We start from the raw sequence: 14,767 nt of genomic DNA on the forward strand, positions 1-14,767 counted from the left end.
CTGAAGGAAGCACTAAATATGGAAAGGAAAAACCGGTACCAGCCACTGCAAAAACATATCAAATTGTAAAGTCCACCAATACTATAAAGAAACTGCATCAACTAAAGGGCAAAATAACCAGCTAGCAAAATAATGACAGGATTAAATTCACACATAACAATATTAACCTTAAATGTAAATGGGCTAAATGCCCCAATTAAAAGATACAGACTGTCAAATTGGATAAAGAGTCAAGACCCATCAGTGTGCTGCATTCAGGAGATGCATCTCACATGCAAAGACACACCTAGGCTCAAAATAAAGGGATGGAGGAATAATTACCAAGCAAATGGAAAGCAAAAAAAAGCAGGTGTTGCAATCCTAATCTCTGATAAAACAGACTTTAAACCAATAAAGATCAAAAGAGACAAAGAAGGGCATTACATAATGGTAAAGGGATCAATGCAACAAGAAGAGGTAACTATCCTAAATATATACACACCCAATACAGGAGAACCCAGATTCATAAAGTAAGTTCTTAGAGACCTACAAAGAGACTTAGACTCCCACACAATGATAGTGGGGAGTCTTTAACATCCCACTGTCAGTATTAGACAAATCAACGAGTCAGAAAATTAACAAGGATATTCAGGACTTGAACTCAGCTCTGGATCAAGCAGACCTAATAGATATCTACAGAACTCTCCACCCCAAATCAATAGAATATACATTCTTCTCAGCATCTCATCACACTTACCCATATCAAAAAGTAATTGACCACATAATTGGAAGTAAAACACCCCTCAGCAAATGCAAAAGAATGGAAATCATAACAAACAGTCTCTCAGACCACAGTGCAATCAAACTAGAACTCCGGATTAAGAAACTCACTCAAAACCACACAACTACATGGAAACTGAACAACCTGTTCCTAAATGACTACCGGGTAAATAACAAAATAAAGGCAGAAATAAAGATGTTCTTTGAAACCAGAGAGAACGAAGGCACAATGTACCAGAATCTCTGGGACACATTTAAAGCAGTGTGTAGAGGGAAATTTGTAGCACTAAATGCTCACAGGAGAAAGCAGGAAAGATCGAAAATTGACATCCTAACATCAAGATTAAAAGAACTAGAGAAGCAAGAGCAAACAAATGCAAAAGCTAGCAGGAGACTAGCAATAACTAAGATCAGAGCAGAACTGTAGGAGATAGAGACACAAAAAACCCTTCAAAAACTCAATGAATCCAGGAGGTGGGTTTTTGAAAGATCAACAAAACAGACTGCTAGCCAGACTAATAAAGAAGAAAAGAGAGAAGAATCAAATAGACACATTAAAAATGATACAGGGGATATCACTACTGATCACACAAATATAAACTACCATCTAAGAACACTATAAACACCTCTATGTAAATAAACTAGAAAAATCTAGAAGACGTGGATAAATTCCTGGACGCATACACCCTCCCAAGTCTACACCAGGAAGAAGTAAAATCCTGAATAGACCAATAACAAATTCTGAAACTAAGGCAGTTAACTAATAGCCTACCAAGCAAAAAAAGTCCAGGACCAGATGGATTCACAGCCAAATTCTACCAGACGCAAAAAGAGGAGATGGTACCATTCCTTCTGAAACTATTCCAAACAATAGAAAAAGAGGGAATCCTCCTGAACTCATTTTATGAGGCCAGCATCATCCTGATATGAAAACCTGGCAGAGACACAACAAAAAAAGAAAATTTCAGGCCAATATCCCTGATGAAGATTGATGCAAAAATCCTCAATAAAATACTAGCAAACTGAATCCAGCAGCACATCAAAAAGCTTATCCACCACAATCAAGTCAGCTTCATACCTGGGATACAAGGCTGGTTCAACATATGCAAATCAATAAACATAATCCATCACATACACAGAACCAATGACAAAAATCACATAATTATCTCAATGCATGCAGAAAAAGCATTTGACAAATACAACAGCCTTTCATGCTAAAAACTCTCAATAAACTAGGGATTGATGGAACGTATCTCAAAATAATAAGAACTATTTATGACAAACCCAGAGCCAATATCATACTGAATGGGCAAAAACTGGAAGCATTCCCTTTGAAAACCAGCACAAGACAAGGATGCCCTCTCTCACCACTCCCATTCAACATAGTATTGGAAGTTTGGGCCAGGGCAATCAGGCAAGAGAAAGAAATAAAGAGTATTCAAATAGGAAGAGAGGAAGTCAAATTGTCCCTGTTTGCAGATGACATGATTGTATATTTAGAAAACCCCATCATCTCAGCCCAAAATCTCCTTAAGCTGATAAGCAACTTCAGCAAAGTCTCAGGATACAAAATCAATGTGCAAAAATCACAAGCATTCCTATACACTAATAACAGACAAACAGAGAGCCAAATCATGAGTGAACTCCCATTCACAATTGCTACTAGGAGAATAAAATACCTAGGAATACAACTTACAAGGGATAAGAAGGACCTCTTCAAGGAGAACTACAAACCACTGCTCAAGAAATTAAGAGAGGACACAAACAAATGAAAAACATTTTGTGCTCACGGATAGGAAAAATCAATATCGTGAAAATGGCCATACTTCCCAAAGTAATGTATAGATTCAATGTTATCCCCATCAAGCTACCACTGACTTTCTTTACAGAATTGGAAAAAACTACTTTAAACTTCATATGGAACAAAAAAAGAGCCCATATAACCAAGACAATCATAAGCAAAAAGAACAAAGCTGGAGGCATCCTGACTACCTGACTTCAAACTACACTACAAGGCTTTGTAATAGATTACACTATAAGATTCTGATCACATATAGTAACCAAAACAGCATGGTACTGATACCAAAACAGATATATAGACCAGGGGAACAGAACAGAGGCCTCAGAAATAACACCACACATCTACAACCATCTGATCTTTGACAAACCTGACACAAATAAGCAATAGGGAAATGATTCCCTATTTAATAAATGGTGTTGGGAACACTGGATAGCCATATGCGGAAAACTGAAACTGGACCACTTCCTTACACCTTATGTAAAAGTTAACTCAAGATGGAGTAAAGACTTGAATGTAAGACCTAAAACCATAAAAACCCTAGAAGAAACTTGGGCAATACCATTCAGGACATAGGCATGGGCAAAGACTTCATGTCTAAAACACCAAAAGCAATGGCAGCAAAAGCCAAAATTGACAAATGGGATCTAATTAAACTAAAGAGCTTCTGCACAGCAAATAAACTATCATCAGAGTGAACAGGCAACATACAGAATGTGTGAAAACTTTTGCAATCTGTCCATCTAACAAAGGGCTAATATCTAGAATCTACAAAGAACTTAAACAAATTTACAAGAAAAAAACAACCCCATCAAAAAGTGGGTGAAGGATATGAACAGACACTTCCCAAAGGAAGACACTAATGCAGTCAACAAACATATGAAAAATAGTCATCATCACTGTTCATTAGAGAAATGCAAATCAAAACCACAATGAGATACCATCTCACACCAGTTAGAATGGTGATCATTAAAAAGTCAGGAAACAACAGATGCTGGTGAGGATGTGAAGAAATAGGAACACTTTTACACTGTTGGTGGGACTGTAAATTATTTCAACCATTGTGGAAGACAGTGTGGTGATTCCTCAAGGATCTAGAACTAGAAATACCATTTGAATCAGCAATCCCATTACTGGGTATATACCCAAAGGATTATAAATCATGCTACTATAAAGACACATGCACACATATGTTCACTGCAGCACTATTCACAATAGCAAAGACTTGGAACCAACCCAAATGTCCATCAATGATAGATTGGATTAAGAAAATGTGGCACATATACAGCATGGAATACTATGCAGCCATAAAAAAGGATAAGTTCATGTCCTTTGCAGGGACATGAATGAAGCTGGAAACCATCATTCTCAGCAAACTAACACAAGAACAGCAAACCAAACACTACATGTTCTCACTCACAAGTGGGTGTTGAACAATGAGAACACGTGGACGCAGTGAGGGTAACATCACACACCTGGACCTGTTGGTGTGTGGGGAGCTAGGGGAGGGATAGCATTAGGAGAAATACCTAATGTAGGTGATGGGTTGATGAGTGCAGCAAACCACCATGGCACATGTATACCTACGTAACAAAACTGCATATTCTGCACATTTCCCACAGAATTTAAAGTAAAATAATAAAAAATACAGTATAAAATATTTTTAAAAAGACACAGGCATGCGTATGTTCGTTGCAGAACTATTCACAATAGCCAAGACATGTAATTAACCTATATGCCCATCAATAGTAGTCTGGATAAAGAAAACATGATACATGCCCACCATTAAATACTATGCAGCCATAAAGAAGAAGAAGATTATGTCCTTTGCAGCAACATGGATGGAGCGGGAGGCTATCATCCCAAGCAAACTAACACAGGAATGGAAAAACCAAATACTGCATGTTGTGACTCATAAGTGGGAGCTAAAGATTATGACCACAAAGAATGGAACAACAGACTCCAGGACTTACTTGATGGTAGAGAGTGGGAAGAGAGTGAGGACTGAAAAACTACCTATCACGTACTATGCTTTTTACCTGGGTGACAAAATAAACTGTAAATGAATCCATCATGACATGTAACATATGTTGCCCTAACATCCAACCTGATTATATTATTTCACTTCAACTATGTTATTGACCTTAGGCCTACAAATCTAAAATAAAAGTTTTATATAAAAATTTAGGGTGACCAATTTGTCCTGGTTTTTCTAGATACTGTCTTGGTTTTGCAGCTGGAAGTTCCCCTCCTCATAAACTTTCTAAGTCCTGGAAAACCTGGGATTGTGATATCCTAGGTTATATTTAGCACTCTAACATTCCTGAGTTGTACAATAGCTTTCAAAAACCATCATTTGATGAGCACAGTCTAAATCTCAAACAGACACACAACACAGAATTTCTCAAATGTACATAAAGTGCTAAGGTCATGACTCTACTAAGCTGAGAGCTCTAAATACTACAATCTAAGCATTAAATGCCTTCCCCACTCCCCCAGATATGCAGAAGAGGTTGAAATATCAAGAGGGTTTTACTGGAGATCTATTTAATTTATTATTAATAGCTAAAAAGGGAACCCCTCTGGAAATTTGGGTGACGGGCTTTAAACTTGTGACACTGGTTAAATTTACAATCCTTCCTAGGTTTTTTATTACTAAAACTAATAGAATACTTAGGCTGAGGCTCTTATATCTAAATTACCTATTCTAGTATTCTAAACTTTATGTTTAATTAGTTACTCAGGATATTGAGAGGTGCAATAGAGAATGTCACCAATATATGAAGTATATTTCAAAACTGTTTTAACACTTGTAGGATAGATATAATTAAGTGGTTAGCACAAGGATGTGTTTTCTTTGGACCATAGAGTGTATTTTTAAAAACCTCAAATTGGTTGCCAATCTTTGAAACCCAAGAGACATTCAGAATAATCTGAACACAGGAAACGCTCCATAAACATGCATGTCACAGAGTAAAAGTTTTCAATTAATGTTTGTTAAAATAACTGAATGCTAGAGAACAACTTCCAGTGTCCTGAGTTATATAATCTCTCTGAATTGTAGAACAGGTGCAGTTACTTCAATGGACATGCCATTAGGAAGCTGCACATATAAGCTTTGCCTATTGCTTTGAAAATAAAGACATGTTGCCAATTAGCTGATATTACATTTAAGCTTTTGCCACTTGGAAAAGGTCCACTATAGCCTTAGGCTTGGTCTACATGCCGCTGAGCATCTGGATAAACAGTGACAGCCTCAGTTAATCATTTTGGTAATAATAAACCCTTCCATTTTGATAGTTCTTCTAGGTTTTTAAAGCACTGCTATATTTACAGTCTCATTTGAGTCTCACAGCAATTGGCTATCATTTAAAGTAGCTTAGTGATTAAGACTCAGGTTATAGAGTCAAATGGATCTGGGCTCAAATCACTATTTTTATATTTGCTAGTGGCATGACTTTTGGCAAGTTATTTAACCTCTCTCTCTGAGCCTTAATGAGCTTGACTTAAACTTGAGGATAATAATACCTGTCTCATGAGACTGTTGTGATGATTAAGTGATTATGCAGGTCAAGCACTGAGCACAGAGCCTGGACCATAGTAAAGGCTCAGTAACTTTTAGCTGCCATTATCATAATTATAATTAATTGTATTAATATTAATTTAGATACTATACATCTCATAGTCAAATATTCACAAGCTTACCTGTGTCTTCAATTTTACTGTGTAGGCAAGCCACAGTAAGCTGCAGGGCAAGGGGGGATTTATTACATTGCTTGTCTAAACTACAAAGGGGCATATTTCAGAAGGTTGAAAGCTACAAATATCTCACAGTCCTAAAACTGACAGCTCTAGGCTAAGGACTAATAAGAGATTGGTGGCAGCAATGGCTTACAAGAGAGGATCCTTAGTACCATAGAAGATAAAACTCAGGAAAGTGTGTAAGCATCCTGCTCCCTCTTTTTAACCTTTGGATATCTTTCAGAGAACATTGCTCTGGCATAATAAATAATTATTGTTGAACACCTACCCTGATAGGCAATGGAATTATTACTCCTATTTAACCTATGAGGAAACTGAGGCTAATAAAAATCAAATAAATTGCACAGATCACACTGATAAAAATAGGTAGAGTTAGGCCTTATGTATAGGTCTCCAAAACCCATATTTTTATCCACCATATGATGTGGTCTTTCCTCATACCTCAGGATATCATCAATCACACACTGTAATGGAGTCAGCCAGGCTGGCTTCCAGTGAGCATGCCCTTTCTACTTGTCAACCCTCTTATGAAGGAGAATTGGCAAGCCACATGTAGAAGAATGAAATTGGATCATCATCTCTCACCTGTTCGAAATAAGGTCGGAAGAGGGAGAGGATCAAAACAAATAACTATTGGGACTAGGCTTAGTACCTGGGTGCCAAAATAATCTGTACGACAAACTCCTGTGACACAAGTTTACCTATATAACAAACCTGCACATCTACCCCGAACCTAAAATAAAGGTTTTGTTTTTTTTTTAAATGAGCTGCAGGGAAGGAAAAAATTATAGACTATTTTCTCAAAGGGTTTAGTAGCAGAGGGAAGGACAATGGATAGTCTGATAAGTGAGGAAGATTCAGGGCTGACGGAAGATTTTTGTTTTGTTTTTATTTTGAAGGCATATAGGCTTTGGTTAATTGTACGCAGAGAACAAAGGCCCAATGAAAAGGAAGTAATTGGAGATATAGGAGAGAAAAAGAATAACTAATAGAGCACAGTTTTTTTGTGTGGAAGATAATGAACATAGTGGCTGGCTTCATCATAAGGGGGGAACATCAAAATATTTTAACTCATTTTGCATTCAGTCACATAGAATCTTCACCAAAAAACTATTCAGCAATGGCTATCACTAGAGCAAACCCTAATCTAGGATCTCACTGCTTTATATCTGACAGACTGCAATGGCCTTGTAATTACATTCCTTCTCTATAATCTTGTCCAGTCAAAATTTTCCCTGCATGTTGGCTAGTGGAGTTCTCTTCCAAAATCTTTCCTAGAAACAATCCCATATATGGCCCCTTCTTTCTGATCTCTGATTTTAGCTTGGCATCTTAACTTTTCGGTATGGATAAGGATTTGAGTTGTTACTACTCCTTTTAAGTCTAGATTCCTTTACAGTTTCCATTATCAGAAGATACCATGTAACTCTTTTTTTCTTTTTTCTTTTATTATTATTACTATTATTATACTTTAAGTTTTAGGGTACATGTGCACAATGTGCAGGTTTGTTACATATGTATCCATGTGCCATGTTGGAGTGCTGCACCCATTAACTCATCATTTAGCATTAGGTATATCTCCTAATGCTGTCCCTCCCCCCTCCCTCCAACCCACAACAGTCTCTGGAGTGTGATGTTCCCCTTCCTGTGTCCATGTGTTCTCATTGTTCAATTCCCACCTATGAGTGAGAACATGTGGTGTTTGGTTTTTTGTCCTTGCGATAGTTTACTGAGAATGATGATTTCCAGTTTCATCCATGTCCCTACAAAGGACATGAACTCATCATTTTTTATGGCTGCATAGTATTCCATGGTGTATATGTGCCACATTTTCTTAATCCAGTCTATCGTTGTTGGACATTTGGGTTGGTTACAGCTCTTTGCTATTGTGAATAGTGCCGCAATAAACATACGTGTGCATGTGTCTTTATAGCAGCATGATTTACAGTCCTTTGGGTATATACCCAGTAATGGGATGGCTGGATCAAATGGTATTTCTAGTTCTAGATCCCTGAGGAATCGCCACACTGACTTCCACAATGGTTGAACTAGTTTACAGTCCCACCAACAGTGTAAAAGTGTTCCTATTTCTCCACACCCTCTCTAGCACCTGTTGTTCCCTGACTTTTTAATGATGGCCATTCTAACTGGTGTGAGATGGTATCTCATTGTGGTTTTGATTTGCATTTCTCTGATGGCCAGTGATGATGAGCATTTTTGCATGTGTTTTTTGGCTGCATAAATGTCTTCTTTTGAGAAGTGTCTGTTCATGTCCTTTGCCCACTTTTTGATGGGGTTGTTTGTTTTTTTCTTGTAAATTTGTTTGAGTTCATTGTAGATTCTGGATACCATGTAACTCTTAATTCTGTTGTGACTTTGGCATTTGACACACTGAAATTTGTTGCTATAACTGATTTTAAATGATGATGATGACATCTCTTGTTTTCTAACTAGATGGCAAGGATTGCTGCCAACGAGACTTTCTCTAAACAACTATTTATTTCAAAAAAAGATGATTAAGTGTGTAACTCTGTATGCCTGTGTGTTTGTGTATCTGTACATGTGTGTGTGTTATGCCACAGACATAATTTATATTTGGTATGTTTATTCTCGTATGTGGGCTAATTGATAGTTTACAGGGTCCTTGTGTTTTTCAGTGTGTTGTTTTTGCTCTCAGCAAAAATTTACTCAGCTGATGAGGATATTTTGACAACTCTGCCTGTGTGTCCAGGAACTGCAATTTGGTATGAATTTTCTGGCTGAAATGACCTAATTTTAAGATATAAAATATTCCAAATTTATAAGGAAATGATGTAGGTAGCCTGATGCAAGGAATAACAAATATTAAGACTTTATACAGTTCCTAATATATAAAATCACACGGTGGAAACATCATGATTATAGCTTCCTTATTTCATTTGCAAATATTACAAATGTTGTTTACTAAAACTGCGTTCTAACAAAAGTTACAAAGAATTATAGTTTCCAGCTTGAACAAACAGTTCAATTTAATTCTTAGGAATGTTTCAGTCAACATTTACAATGTATTTGTACCTTTAAGAATTCACATACTTTCTCAAATGTCTTTGTTTCTTGATGCTTCCAAATATACTATGCCCAAATAATTAATTTTCAACACAGTGAAAGTGTTTTGTTATTGTTTTACTTTTGTGTTCAGTACCCCATAATGGCCTTTATATAATTTAGTGTGATTCCTATCTCCTCATTTATTTCTCAGCTGATTTAATTTCTAAGATTCTGATCACATAAATAAATGCATACATAATTTTATGGATAACTCATGAAAACCAATCTCTCTCTCTCTCTCTTTCCCTCTATCTCTCCCTCCCTCCCTCTATCCCCCCATGTGTGTATATATACAGATAGATAGATCGATAGATGGATAGATAGATAACACTTATCATCTGCATAGGTGTTTTGTGAACTTTAATATTCAAAAACCTGGAACTCAACTAACACAAGTGCTGAGCTGTAATTGTTTATTAAAGATGCCTTTACCAAACAAGAAGCCAAATACCACTCTGCACTTGCTGACAGAGAAAGCAAAACAATCTGCATTCTCCAAAAGTGTTGTGATTTAGCAACTTTCCTCTGCAGAATTGAGGCTGGCTTTATAGGATTCATTATATTGACCATTTTTTGAGTCTATTGCCAAGCAATTGAACAGTTGATATGATTTGGTTTTCTTAATGGCCAAAAGAACCAGATGGCTTGATTGGAATGATTACTGAAACAACCAATTCAACCCAGGAAAACAGTTGGATTAATGATGATGTGTTAACAACATCCAACTTCTCAAAGAGATAGCTAATGTAGAAACTTCAGAGCCTGATTTCTCAGATTTAACTAGCATTGTGAGTCTTGATGGCCAGCTCAGAATTAGTATTGTAGTGGACAACTTTAATTGGGGGTATTTTTAAGTTTTTCACAATGCAAATCAGCATTCTAAAGGGTAGGATATTAAAGGAGCCAGAAAGAGAAATAACAAATTGTTAGTGCTATTGAGAAGCTTTGCAAGCATGCCAAGCTAAAATGATGATGGGCCATGATATGAGAATCTATAATGAATTTATAGCACAAACATTGTGACTCATAAGCTTCTCACATCAGAGCAATTTTAAAAAGGTATCCTTGCAAATTGATACCTGTGATATTTGTTCTTTTATATCCTAAAGTGAGATTTTACAAAGTATTAGGAAACTTTATAAAAATGAAAAACATTAACAGTTACAAAAGAAAAGGCAATATTACAAAGCAAAAAATTTGTATGTATTAAGGCTTAAGTATTCATCTAGTTCTATGACTTTTGGCTCAATTATTACTGTGATGGCAATGTCTAGACATAGAATGTGAAATCAAGGGTTAGGGTTGGAGCAAATATTAAGATGTCTCTTGTTACAGTATCTCTTAATGAGAAAAATGGTGGGAGCTCATGATATCCTCAAACTTTATGAGAATCAAATTTCTCTAAAACTTCCTCTCCTTTTACATTTCCTTTTTCCCCTATAATAGTGAATGTTTGATAGTTTCATTACATTCCCTGAGCATTTCCCTTCCTTGTCCATATAAGAAGTGTTACCATCCAAAGGACACCATATTCCAGATATTTTCCTGGGTTTGAAACAGGACTGCATCTCTTGTCTCTTCATCTGAGAAGAGGAGCAACCCTGTTTTAGGAGCCTTTTACCAAGACTGCAGGGGGTAGTTTGTCAGATTCCTGCTCTTGGAATGTGAGGCCTAGACAAGAAAATATAAATTTGAAGCAGATTTTTTCAGAGATATTATCTCAAGGAATGAATTTATCCATTAATTCCACAAGTACATATCTATTAAATGCTAGGCATTGTGCTAAGTGCAGTGTATACAGTAGTTAACACGATAGACATGCTCACTGACAGACATTAATAGATTACTCTTAAAATATATTTGTAATGAAAAGTTTTTACATGAGCTATTTCAGAAAGGGTCAGGGTGTTATGAATGAATAATGGAGAGTTGTACAATGTTTAAATTGGTAACCAGGAAAAGTATCTGAGAGAGTGACATTTAAGCTAAGACCCGAAGGATGAGTAGATGTTAACCAGGTAATAAGTGGTAGGGGGAGAAATGTCCCAGGCAGTATGTAAAAAGGCTTGGAATACAGAGGCTCATGTAGCTCAAGGGCAGAGAGACCAGGGAGAATAGCTCAAGATAAACCTGGAGAGGCAGGCAAAGGCCGGGGATGCAGTAACAAAGTGCAACAAACTGAATGGCTTAAGCAGTATAAACCAATGGTCTCATAGTTCTGGAGGCTAAAAAAATTAAAATCAAGGTATCAATAGAGTTTGTTCCTTTGGAGGGCGGTGAGGGAAGGCTCTCTTCTAGGCCTGTCTCCTTATATTCTACCTATGTCTTTTCACATTGTCTTTCCTCTTTCCATGTGTTTCTGTGTCTACATTTCTTTTTTTTTTTAATAAGGATATCAGTCATATTGCATCAGTGCCTATCCCAACGACCTCACTTTAACTTGATTACTTCCATAAAATCCCTATGTCCAAATAAGGTCACATTCTGAGGTAGTGGGACTTAACACTTCAATATATGGATTTTGAGAGGAACACAATTCAACTCATAACACAGAGCTTTGACAGACATGCTACGCATTTTTTATTCTTTCCTGAGTGCCTAGGGCTGTCATAGACAGATTTTATTTTTATAAATGATTGCTCTGCTGTGTGGAGAATCTATTGTAGGGATTTTTATCAGTTTCCAATTGATGCTATGACAAATTAACATAAATTTAATGGCTTAAAAACCACCTAGTTATCTTACAGTCCTAGAATTCAGAAGTCTATAATATCTAGTTTCAATGGGCTAAAATCAAGGCAGAAGTCTTCATTCTGGATACGCTAAGAGAGAATGCATTTCTTTGTCTTTTCCAGCTTCTAGACACCACCTACATTTCTTTATTCATGGCTCCTTCCCCCATTTTCAAAGCCAGCAGTAGGGCATCTTCTCTCCTCTCTGACCTCAGATCCAGTCATTACATCCTCACTTTCTGATTCTCGTCCTCCAGTCTACCTCTCATATGGACCCTTGTGATTACATTGGAGCAAATTGAATGGTCCAGGATAAATCTCCCCATCTCAATATTTTTAATTTAATCACACCTGTAAAATCTTTGTTACCATGCAAGGTGACATACACATGGATTCCTGAACATCCTGGTATGTGTATGGAGGGGCATTATTCTGTCAACCGCAGTAGTCAAGAATGAAATTAAAAAGCCAGTTACAAAGGTATTGCGATTATCTAAGTGTGAGATGATGGTAACTTAGATTGGGTAGCAATGGAAATGGAAATAAGTAGTCAGATTGGAGAATTAATTAGGAGAAACTGAACAGGACTTGCATATATCTATATATATGTATATACAGATATATGCAAGTATATATATGCAAGTATATATATATATATACTGAACTATAATTGATTTATAATGTCTCCTGATTATTGTGAATATCATATCTATAGCATGGAGTAGGAAATTAAAATATTACATTTTGAACATGTTCCTGTATATTTCTAAAAGTAGACATTTTTGCATCCAAAAAGTTTTGCTTCTTTGTTTATTTTGGCATAGGTAGAAATTTTATTTTTAACTTTTTGGAAGAGTTGTATGAAATAGTTTGCTCAGATTTTGAAACCTTATGAATAAATCATTTGAAATTGTCTACTAAATTTGCTATTTATCTCATTAAGTTTGAATATGAGAGAGAAAAATGCTAACAAATTGGAAAATAAAGTCAATTAGAAAATAAAAACTGATTGTGTTCAAAGTGCATCATGTGTGGGTGGCAGTTGAAACACTAAAAAAGTAATTTTCATGAGCAGACGACTGAACTTTGAACATGTTTTAAATGGCATTACAAGAAAGGAAACTGGATTTTAGTTGGAGGTCTCCAGAAATTACAATGGAGAAGACTGACACAGAAAGACCTGTTGAGAAGTTCTCTTGACTGATTCCTATGGCCAAAAGCTCTGGAGGAATATTTAGGAGTGTGGAAAAGGAAAACAGAAAGTTATGTGGGCATTCTTAGGCTAGACCATTACCACATTACAGATGTACCCTGAGGAAAATACAATACGTTAAAATAAAAACTTATTCATTTTATGAGGTTTGACACATCTCGAGAACATATCTGAGGATCACGTTAAATTAAAAAATCCCTTTAGAGGAAAGTGACATTAGCAAGATGGTGGAATAGGAAATTCTATCACTCATCCCCTGACAAAAACATCAATTTGAACAACCATCAGACAACAAAAATCCATTACAAGATACCCTCAATAAATGTAAGAAATTTATGTGAGAGAATACAGCAGATGGGTGGAACACAGAAATAAGAAAAGATACATTGAAGAGGGTAGGAAGGATAGTTTTACATTACCTATGTCATCCATTGCCTAAGCTTGAGCAATGCTGTGCAGGGAGAGATACCCTTCATGTAGGAGAAGAGTGAGGTGAGCACCTGACTTTGTTGTAGTGAGCCCCCAGAGCTTCAGGCTCCAGTACTTCCTCAGTGCCAGGCTGGCCCTCATAGCACCAGGCTTCAGGCCCACACTGGCAGGCTAGCCTCATGGCCACAGGCTCCAGGCTGGCAGGCCCAAGTTCCAGGCCTGCCACAGTACCAGGTTGGTTCCCATGAACACAGGCTTCAGGCTGGCCTCCATGGACCCAGGACTCAGGCCTTCCCCTACAGACTCAGACTCTAGGCCTGCTACAGCACCAGGCCAGACCTGTGGACCCAAGTTTTAGGCCTCCTCTCTAGAGTCTGGTGCCCGGCCCATTTCAGTGGACCCTGGCACCAGGATGTACCCTATGGACTTATGATCAGGACTATCCCTGTGGACCCAATCATCAGGATAACTTCAATGAGCCTTACTGTCAGGCTGGCCACCATGAACCCAAGATCTAGGCCTGCTCCAGTGGACACAGGCTCCAGGTCCACCCCTGTGGATGCAGGCACCAGGCCTGGCCACCTGCTAACCAGGCAACTAGGTCAGCTAGCCTTAGGACACCAGCAGCAAGCTTGCCCATGGACCACACCAGCTGGCCTACCCAGAATCTTTGGACAGGCTGACTTTACAGGGCTTTATTTGCTAAAGCCAGTCTGTAAAGACTATAAGAGGTGCCTACTGTTTCAAATGTGCAGACACCAACACAAGGCCCCAAGAATTAAAAATAATCAGGGAAACATGACATTATCAAAGGAACAAAATAATGCATCAGTCACAGATTCGAATGAAATGGAGATCTACAACCTACTTGACAAAGGATTCAAAATAATCATCTTAAATAGCTCAGTGAGCCACAAGAGAGCACAGATAGCCAACCAGACTAAATCAGAAAATGAACATATGAACAAAATAAAAAAGTTCAACAGG

The sequence above is a fragment of the Nomascus leucogenys genome, chromosome X, assembly GCF_006542625.1.
Source record: "Nomascus leucogenys isolate Asia chromosome X, Asia_NLE_v1, whole genome shotgun sequence".
Classification (NCBI taxonomy): Eukaryota; Metazoa; Chordata; class Mammalia; order Primates; family Hylobatidae; genus Nomascus; species Nomascus leucogenys.